Raw genomic sequence first — 10,678 nt, forward strand, 5'->3', positions numbered from 1 at the left:
GTTTTTCAAGCTCATGCCTGGGTCGAGAGATATGAAGTCTCCGACAAATTCTTCAGCTGTAAGATGGAGGAAAATAGTTCTGTTAGTGAGCACATACTCACTATGTCTGGGTTACATAACCGCTTGACTCAGCTGGGAGTTAATCTCCCGGATGACGCGGTCATTGACAGAATCCTCCAGTCGCTTCCACCAAGCTACAAGAGCTTTGTGATGAACTTCAATATGCAGGGGATGGAAAAGACCATTCCTGAAGTATTTGCTATGCTAAAATCAGCAGAGTTAGAAGTCAAGAAGGAACATCAAGTGTTGATGGTGAATAAAACCACTAAGTTCAAGAAGGGCAAGGGTAAAAAGAACTTCAAGAAGGACGGCAAGGAAGTTGCCGCGCCCGGCAAGCAAGCTGCCGGGAAGAAGCCTAAGAATGGACCCAAGCCCGAGACTGAGTGCTTTTATTGCAAGGGAAGTGGTCACTGGAAGCGGAATTGCCCCAAATACTTAGCGGACAAGAAGGCCGGCAAAACAAAAGGTATATGTGATATACATGTAATTGATGTGTACCTTACCAGTACTCGTAGTAGCTCTTGGGTATTTGATACCGGTGCAGTTGCTCACATTTGTAACTCAAAGCAGGAGCTGCGGAATAAGCGGAGACTGGCAAAGGACGAGGTGACGATGCGCGTCGGGAATGGTTCCAAGGTCAATGTGATCGCCGTCGACACGCTACCTCTACATTTACCTACGGGATTAGTTTTAAACCTCAATAATTGTTATTTAGTGCCAGCTTTGAGCATGAACATTGTATCGGGATCTCGTTTAATTCGAGATGGCTACTCATTTAAATCCGAGAATAATGGTTGTTCTATTTATATGAGAGATATGTTTTATGGTCATGCTCCGATGGTGAATGGTTTATTCTTCCTCGAACATAATGCTACACATGTTCATAGTGTGAAAACCAAAAGATGTAAGGTTGATAACGATAGTCCCACATACTTGTGGCACTGCCGCCTTGGTCACATAGGTGTCAAACGCATGAAGAAGCTCCATGCAGATGGACTTTTAGAGTCTCTTGATTATGAATCATTTGACATGTGCGAACCATGCCTCATGGGTAAAATGACCAAGACTCCATTCTCAGGAACAATGGAGCGAGCAACCAACTTATTGGAAATCATACATACTGATGTGTGCGGTCCAATGAGTGTTGAGGCTCGCGATGGCTATTGTTATGTTCTCACCCTCACTGATGACTTGAGTAGATATGGGTATATCTACTTAATGAAACACAAGTCTGAAACCTTTGAAAAGTTCAAGGAATTTCAGAGTGAGGTTGAGAATCAACGTGACAGGAAAATCAAGTTTCTACGATCAGATCGTGGAGGAGAATACTTGAGTCAGGAATTTGGCACACACTTAAGAAAATGTGGAATAGTTTCACAAGTCACGCCGCCTGGAACACCTCAGCGTAATGGTGTGTCCGAACATCGTAATCGCACTCTATTAGATATGGTGTGATCTATGATGTCTCTTACCGATTTACCGCTATCTTTTTGGGGCTATGCTTTAGAGACTGCCGCATTCACTTTAAATAGGGCTCTGTCGAAATCCGTTGAGACGACACCGTATGAATTATGGTTTGGGAAGAAACCTAAGCTGTCGTTTCTAAAAGTTTGGGGATGTGATGCTTATGTCAAGAAACTTCAACCTGAAAAGCTCGAACCCAAGTCGGAAAAATGCGTCTTCATAGGATACCCTAAAGAAACTATTGGGTATACCTTCTACCTCAGATCCGAAGGCAAGATCTTTGTTGCCAAGAATGGATCCTTTCTAGAGAAAGAGCTTCTCTCGAAAGAAGTAAGTGGGAGGAAAGTAGAACTTGATGAAGTATTACCTCTTGAACCGGAGAATGGCGCAACTCAAGAAAATGTTCCTGAGGTGCCTGCACCGACTAGAGAGGAAGATAATGATGATGATCAAGGTACTTCTGATCAAGCTCCTACTGAAATTCGAAGGTCCACAAGGACACGTTCCGCACCAGAGTGGTACGGCAACCCTGTCTTAGAAATCATGTTGTTAGACAATGGTGAACCTTCGAACTATGAAGAAGTGATGGTGGGCCCGGATTCCGACAAATGGCTGGAAGACATGAAATCCGAGATAGGATCCATGTATGAAAATGAAGTATGGACTTTGACTGACTTGCCCGTAGAGCGGCGAGCCATAGAAAATAAATGGATCTTTAAGAAGAAGACAGACGCGGATGGTAATGTGACCATCTATAAAGCTCGGCTTGTCGCTAAGGGTTATCGACAAGTTCAAGGGGTTGACTACGATGAGACTTTCTCACCGGTAGCGAAGCTAAAGTCCGTCCGAATCATGTTAGCGATTGCCGCATTCTATGATTATGAAATATGGCAAATGGACGTCAAAACGGCATTCTTAATGGTTTCCTTAAGGAAGAATTGTATATGATGCAACCGGAAGGTTTTGTCGATCCTAAGAATGCTGACAAGGTATGCAAGCTCCAACGCTCGATTTATGGGCTGGTGCAAGCATCTCGGAGTTGGAACATTCGTTTTGATGAGATGATCAAAGCGTTTGGGTTTACACAGACTTATGGAGAAGCCTGTGTTTACAAGAAAGTGAGTGGGAGCTCTGTAGCATTTCTCATATTATATGTAGATGACATACTTTTGATTGGGAATGATATAGAACTCTTGGACAGCATTAAGGCCTACTTGAATAAGAGTTTTTCAATGAAGGACCTTGGAGAAGCTGCATATATATTAGGCATCAAGATCTATAGAGATAGATCAAGACGCCTCATAGGTCTTTCACAAAGCACATACCTTGATAAGATATTGCAGAAATTCAATATGGATCAGTCTAAGAAGGGGTTCTTGCCTGTGTTACAAGGTGTGAAATTGAGCTCGGCTCAATGTCCGACCACGGCAGAAGATATAGAAGAGATGAGTGTCATCCCCTATGCCTCAGCCATAGGTTCTATTATGTATGCCATGCTGTGTACCAGACCTGATGTAAACCTTGCCGTAAGTTTGGTAGGAAGGTACCAAAGTAATCCCGGCAAGGAACACTGGACAGTGGTCAAGAATATCCTAAAGTACCTGAAAAGGACTAAGGAAATGTTTCTCGTTTATGGAGGTGACGAAGAGCTCGTCGTAAAGGGTTACGTCGACGCTAGCTTCGACACAGATCTGGATGACTCTAAGTCACAAACCGGATACGTGTATATTTTAAATGGTGGGGCAGTAAGCTGGTGCAGTTGCAAGCAGAGCGTCGTGGCGGGATCTACATGTGAAGCGGAGTACATGGCAGCCTCGGAGGCAGCGCATGAAGCAATTTGGGTGAAGGAGTTCATCACCGACCTAGGAGTCATACCCAATGTGTTGGGGCCGATCAAGCTCTTCTGTGACAACACTGGAGCTATTGCTCTTGCCAAGGAGCCCAGGTTTCACAAGAAGACAAGGCACATCAAGCGTCGCTTCAACTCCATTCGTGAAAATGTTCAAGATGGAGACATAGATATTTGTAAAGTACACACGGACCTGAATGTAGCAGATCCGTTGACTAAACCTCTCCCTAGAGCAAAACATGATCAACACCAGAATTCCATGGGTGTTCGATTCATCACAATGTAACTAGATTATTTACTCTAGCGCAAGTGGGAGACTATTGGAAATATGCTCTAGAGGCAATAATAAAAGCATTATTATTATATTTCCTTGTTCATGATAATTGTCTTTATTCATGCTATAATTGTATTATCCGGAAATCATAATACATGTGTGAATAATAGACACTGACATGTCCCTAGTAAGCCTCTAGTTGACTAGCTCGTTGATTAACAGATAGTCATGGTTTCCTGACTATGGACATTGGATGTCATTGATAACGAGATCACATCATTAGGAGAATGATGTGATGGACAAGACCCAATCCTAAACATAGCATAAGATCGTATAGTTCGTTTGCTAGAGTTTTCCAATGTCAAGTATCTTTTCCTTAGACCATGAGATCGTGTAACTCCCGAATACCGTAGGAGTGCTTTGGGTGTGCCAAACTTCACAACATAACTGGGTGACTATAAAGGTATACTACGGGTATCTCCGAAAGTGTCTGTTGGGTTGACACGGATCAAGACTGGGATTTGTCACTCCGTATGACGGAGATGTATCACTGGGCCCACTCGGTAATGCATCATCATAATGAGCTCAAAGTGACCAAGTGTCTGGTCACGGGATCATGCATTACGGTACGAGTAAAGTGACTTGCCGGTAATGAGATTGAACGAGGTATTGGGATACCGACGATCGAATCTCGGGCAAGTAACATACCGATTGACAAAGGGAATTGTATACGGGGTTGCTTGAATCCTCGACATCGTGGTTCATCCGATGAGATCATCGAGGAGCATGTGGGAGCCAACATGGTATCCAGATCCCGCTGTTGGTTATTGACCGGAGAGCGATCTCGGTCATGTCTACATGTCTCCAGAACCCGTAGGGTCTACACACTTAAGGTTCGGTGACGCTAGGGTTGTAGGGATATGTATATGCAGTAACCCGAATGTTGTTCGGAGTCCCGGATGAGATCCTGGACGTCACGGGGAGTTCCCGAATGGTCCGGAGGTAAAGATTTATATATGGGAAGTCCTGTTTCGGCCATCGGGACAAGTTTCGGGGTCATCGGTATTGTACCGGGACCACCGGAAGGGTCCCGGGGGTCCACCGGGTGGGGCCACCTGTCCCGGGGGGGCACATGGGCTGTAGGGGGTGCGCCTTGGCCTACATGGGCCAAGGGCACCAGCCCCAAGAGGCCCATGCGCCTAGGGTTTCAAGGAGGAAGAGTCCTAGGAGGGGAAGGCACCTCCTAGGTGCCTTGGGGAGGAGGGATTCCTCCCCTTGGCCGCCGCCCCCTAGGAGATTGGATCTCCTAGGTCCGGCGCCCTCCCTTGGCCCTCCTATATATAGTGGGGGAGATGGAGGACTTCATACCTCGGCCTTTGGTGCCTCCCTCTCCCTCTCCAACACCTTCTCCTCCATAGCGCTTAGCGAAGCCCTGCCGGAGTACTGCAACTCCATCATCACCACGCCATCGTGCTGCTGCTGGAGCCATCTCCCTCAACCTCTCCTTCCCCCTTGCTAGATCAAGAAGGAGGAGACGTGGTTGTTCCATACGTGTGTTGAACGCGGAGGTGCCGTCCGTTCGGTGCTAGGATCTTCGGTGATTCGAATCACGTCGAGTATGACTCCCTCATCCCCGTTCTTTGAACGCTTCCGCTCGCGATCTACGAGGTACGTAGATGCATCTAATCACTCGTTGCTAGATGAACTCCTAGATGAATCTTGGTGAAACCGTAGGAAAATTTTTGTTTTCTGCTACGTTCCCCAACAACATCGCCGCCGCCCTCTCCCATCGCGCCACGTGGCAGGTGTCGTGGATCTAAGTCTGACAGTAGAGTGGGGGGTAGGTATGGAGAGGCAAGGTCCTAGCTATGGAGAGGTTGTAAACACAAGAGATGTACGAGTTCAGGCCCTTCTCGGAGGAAGTAAAAGCCCTACGTCTCGGAGCCCGGAGGCGGTCGAGTGGATTATGTGTATATGGATTACAAGGTGCCGAACCCTTCTGCCTGTGGAGGGGGGTGGCTTATATAGAGTGCGCCAGGTCCCCAGCCAACCCACGTAATGAAGGGTTTAAGGTACATTAAGACCGGGGCGTTACTGGTAACGCCCCACATAAAGTGTCTTTACTATCATAAAGTCTACTTAATTACAGACCGTTGCAGTGCAGAGTGCCTCTTGACCTTCTGGTGGTCGAGTGAGTCTTCGTGGTCGAGTCCTCCAAGTCAATCGAGTGAGTCCCTCGTAGGTCGACTGGAAGGTGATCTCTTCTACGGGTGTCCTTGGGCAGGGTACTTAGATCAGGTCTGTGACCCTACCCTAGGTACATGACCCCATCATTAGCCCCCGAATGGATTGAGGCTTGAGTGATGAAGGAGTTGATGTTGTTTCCGATTAGCTTTCGCATACTGGTCGTGCGTTGTTTTGAACCAAAAAATTCTCTCTGTTGATAGTGAACAACTTTTCTTCAGTCGACTCGATCCATTCTTTTTCTTCGTCGAGTGATATTTTGGACTTCGCTGATTTCCGAGGGACGGATCGCAGGAAATCCCGCGTCTGGCAGACTGATCTGCCGTTCGCGGATTCCGCGGGATACAGACTTTGGGAGAGCGCGCGAAGCGGAGCGGACCGCGGTGCTCGGATGGGACAGGGCATAGACGCCTCGATCCCCGTGCCGCTTTTTTCTCCACGTATCACGCCCGCGCAACTGTTTCAGGATATGATTAGATCGACCGGGCCCACCTGTCATCCACTCGGAAGGGATCTTATAAATGCGCCCGGCGAGGGTTTTTTGAACAGTGCCTCAGCATTCTCCCTCTGCTCCCTTCGTCTCCGCCCAACGCGCTTGCTCTCGCCTCCGCACAACCTCTCCTCGCGCGCCTCGCCGGTAGCCATGGTCAAGGAGAAGACGGCGGCGCTGGAACGCGCGAAGAAGGCGTCGGTGACGGAGAAGGCGAAGGGGGGATCCACCAGCCGCGGCGGGTCTTCGTCTAGATCTCGCCTGCCGAAAGGCTGGGTCCAGGGAGATTGGATCCAGTCGACCATCACGGAGAAGGATCTCCTCGACATGGCCAATGAGGGCCTGATCCCTCATGGAGCTGCAAGGCTTCCGGGGAAAGAGTGGCAGCCCCAGCCGGAAGAGGGTGAGTGCGTGCTTCTGGCTACCCATGTCGACTGCGGATTCTCTTTGCCGCCGAGCATTTTCTTTCGTGGTTTCTTGAACTTCTTTGGAGCGCAACTCCACCACTTCACCCCGAATTCTATCGCCTATCTTGCCGCGTTTGTGTCCATGTGTGAGAGTTTCCTGGGTTGTCGACCGCATTGGGGTTTGTTCAAGCACATATTCACGTGTCACTCTCAGACCATGAAGAAGGCGAGCCCAGGCGACGAAAAAACCCGAGTTGTCCAAATGTGTGGGGGTCTGGGGATCCAGGTGAGGAACAAGAGCACCTTCCCAGCCATGACATTTCCCGAGTCAGTCAGAGGCTGGCAGTCGACCTGGTTCTACTGCCAGGATCAGTCGACGCCGGGGCAGTTGAGTGGACTCCCTCAGTTCACCATGGGCCGAGTGAACAAGCCCTCCTCTCTGAAGGTGATTCCGGAGGAGAAAGCTGACGTGAAGATGCTGATGGAGCGTGTAGTTCAGTTGGTTCAGGAGGGAGTGACGGGTATGGATCTCCTGGAGGTTTTCCTTAGGCGTCGTATCCAGCCTCTTCAGTTCCGGAGCCATTGCATGTGGTTGTACTACGGGACTGAGGATGTGACTCGGGTCAATCCAGAAACAGTCGACGATGCCACTCTGGAAAGGTGGATGGCCGCTGTTACTGGGAACAAGGATAACCCTCGCGGAGCCAGAAGGATTCCTCCACTCGACTGCCATAGTGATCCAAACAAGGTATGTCATTGTATTCTCGTCGCATTTATTTCTGTTTTCTCTGCCGATCGGTCGACTGATCTTTGTCTTGATGTCTATCAGGCCCTCACTGAGCTGTACTCGATGCCCAACGGAGCACAGGCTCCGACTGAGGAGGGAGAAGCGAGCGGGGGCGAGAGCCAGGAGGAGGAGTGGGACTCGGACGCCGCTGAGGATGATGATGATGATGATGACGATGATGACGATGATGATGATGATGGTGAGGACGAGGAAGAGGAGGAGGAGGAGGTTGCACCACCGCACTCGGAAAGGCGGCCGAAACTTGTCCATGACCCTGCGACTGAATGTGGCAAGGGGGTTGCGACTGTTACACAGTCGACCAAGCGTCCTCGGACCACCTCTCTGGCGCCGACTGAAAAGGCGTCGAAGCAGCCCAGGGCGGCCCCGTCAAAGCCGACCAAGCACCTGCCGAAGATGAAGGTGTCCATCCCCACCATATCAGGGTAATCATGTTGCTTAAGTCTTCTTGTTTTGTGTGAACTTTATCTCTGGTTGGCGCTGGAGTTAGTCACTGACTCTTTGGAGTTGTAGTGCTGCTACTTCTGAGACCTCAGCCCGGACTGACGATCATGAGATGGAGGACACAGCAACCTCAAAACCTGGTACTATACTCTTAACCCCGTTTCTAGTCGACTGACTCATGATCTCTAATTCTGATTCTTTTCTGTAGCTCCATCCAATGTTGTTATCACTCTCCCTGATGATGATGAAGATGAGGAACCGCTGAAGCACAGAATGAGAAGGAAAGCGTCTGCCAGCAGGGTGCCCCAGGATGTGACGGTGCCTGAGACTCTGGTCGCGGAGGAGGAGAACACCACTCGACACACTGTGTCCTTCGCAGATCCACTGACGAGTGCTCTGCAGCCCTCCCTCTTCAAGATGCACCACGTCCCAGAGGACCAAGCTGGCGCCGCGAAGGAGGCGATACACCAGGCAGGGATCATGATGGAGCAGTTGAAGACCATCCGGGATGCGAGCCAGGCAGCTTACGACGCCAGTTCCGCCCTTCAAAGCAATGTTCAGGTCAGTCGACCACCGCTTGTTTTCTTTCCAGAATTTATAGTAATCACCCACTGGGTGTGTCGATTTAAACTCCGTGTTAGCGGGGGCACGCTGAGTGCACCCGCTGGGTGTAGTCCCCAAGGCTAGGGTCGACTGCTGGCGGTCGGCCTTAGGCTTTATAATTTCAGTCTTTCCGTCATTCGACTATGGCGAATGGATTTCGCAAACCGGTGGGGGCACGCTGAGTGCACCCACTGGGTGTAGTCCCCGAGACTGTGGTCGACTGCTTGCAGTCGATTACAGTCTTAAAGAATACATCTCTCTCTCTCTCTTTTTTTGAGGTCGACTGGTCGACTCTGTCTCCAATAGGATTAGTGGGGGCACGCTGAGTGCACCCACTGGGTGTAGTCCCCAAGGCTAAGGTCGACTGCTGGCAGTCGGCCTTAGGCTTTATAAGTTCAGTCTTTCCGTCATTTGACTATGGCGAATGGATTTCGCAGACCGGTGGGGGCACGCTGAGTGCACCCACTGGGTGTAGTCCCCGAGACTACGGTCGAATGCTTGGATTCGGCTGTAGTCTTAGAAACGCGTGATTTTTCCTTTTCCACTCGGAAGTGAATTATCTTTGACATTTAGTTGATTGGTTCTTCGCAGAACTCCTGTGACCTTGCGGCTCGCTACACTGAACTGGAAAACAAGCACATTCAGCTCGAGCTGAATTTGAAGCTGGTTCAGGAGAATCTGACGAAGGCAAAGGAGGAGACCGAAGGTATGTTTGGTGAGACCTCGACGACTGTTTTTTCCCTTCATTTGTTTCAAAATCTGATCTTGCTGTAACTTGTAGGTAAGGTGAGGGAGGCCCAAAGGAAAAAAGACCTTGAACTAGCTGAGAAGATCAAGCTTGTTGACGAGAAGTTAGCTTCAGTCACAAAGCTTGAGCAAGAAAATGCTACTCTGAAAGCTGTTCTTGGGAAGAAAAATGATCTGGAGGTTTTCCTGAGTGGTCTTGCCAAGAAGCTGTTTCTTATGCTTGAAGGTAAACCTTCAACAATCATTTTCAACTGTGGTTTTTTTTCATTCGACCATTGCCTTGACTCGGTGATCGTCCTTGCAGAATTTTGTCAAAACTTTGAAGAAGAGACTAGCCGGCTGGAACCAAACCTTGACCCCGTCAATTCTTCGGTGAACGACGAAGTTGCCATGAATGTTTTCCGACTGGAGTCCCGTGTTGCAGCTGCCGTGGACTATCTTGCAAGGCTGAAGGTCGCCACATCTCGCATCGACTCAACGATCTGGCCCGGGGAGACACTCCAGAACGACCTCGAGTCGCTGATGGCTCGTTTGAACGCTGTCCCTAGTCGAGTGCAGGAGTGGAAAAAGTCCTCGGCTCGGTGTGGTGCAGATGTTGCTCTGTGTCTGGCCCGAGTCCACTGCAAAGATGCGCGAGAAGACAAGCTGGCTGCCCTCCGAGTGGCCAACACCAAGAAACACGACTTCAGGTCCTTTATGGAAACTTTCCTTGCTGCTGCCACTCGGATCGCAGATGGAATTGATCTTGATGAGTTTGTTGCACCTTCCAGCCCTCCACAGGAGGGGTAAAAAACTTCTTCTAAGCTCGACGCTTTAAATTTGCCTCGGTATGCCGGGTGGAGTTGTAACCGATAAACCTTAACAGGCTTAGCGCCTGAGCACTTTTGGTTCCTTTAGGTATCGATCTGAACTTGAATTTGGTGTTTGAATATGATTGCTTTTGGCTCGAAATGTCTTTTGCAGGTTCAAAGCAAGACGCTCACTGTAGTCGACTTATTCCTTAATCCACTTAGGCGAGCGTTGGGCTACAGCTAAGCCCCCGAGTGAGAGGTCTGCTCTTCACTCGGTAGGATTTTCATAACTTAGGCGAGTACTTGGACTGCAGCTAAGCCCCCGAGTGAGAGGTTTGCTCTTCACTCGGTAGGATTTCTATATCTTAGGCGAGCACTGGGCTGCAGCTAAGCCCCCGAGTGAGAGGTTTGCTCTTCTCTTGGTAGGATTTTGATAACTTAGGCGAGCGCTGGGCTGCAGCTAAGCCCCCGAGTGAGAGGTTTGCTCTTCACTCGGTAGG

Source organism: Triticum dicoccoides, chromosome 1A (genome assembly GCF_002162155.2).
Source record: "Triticum dicoccoides isolate Atlit2015 ecotype Zavitan chromosome 1A, WEW_v2.0, whole genome shotgun sequence".
NCBI lineage: Eukaryota > Viridiplantae > Streptophyta > Magnoliopsida > Poales > Poaceae > Triticum > Triticum dicoccoides.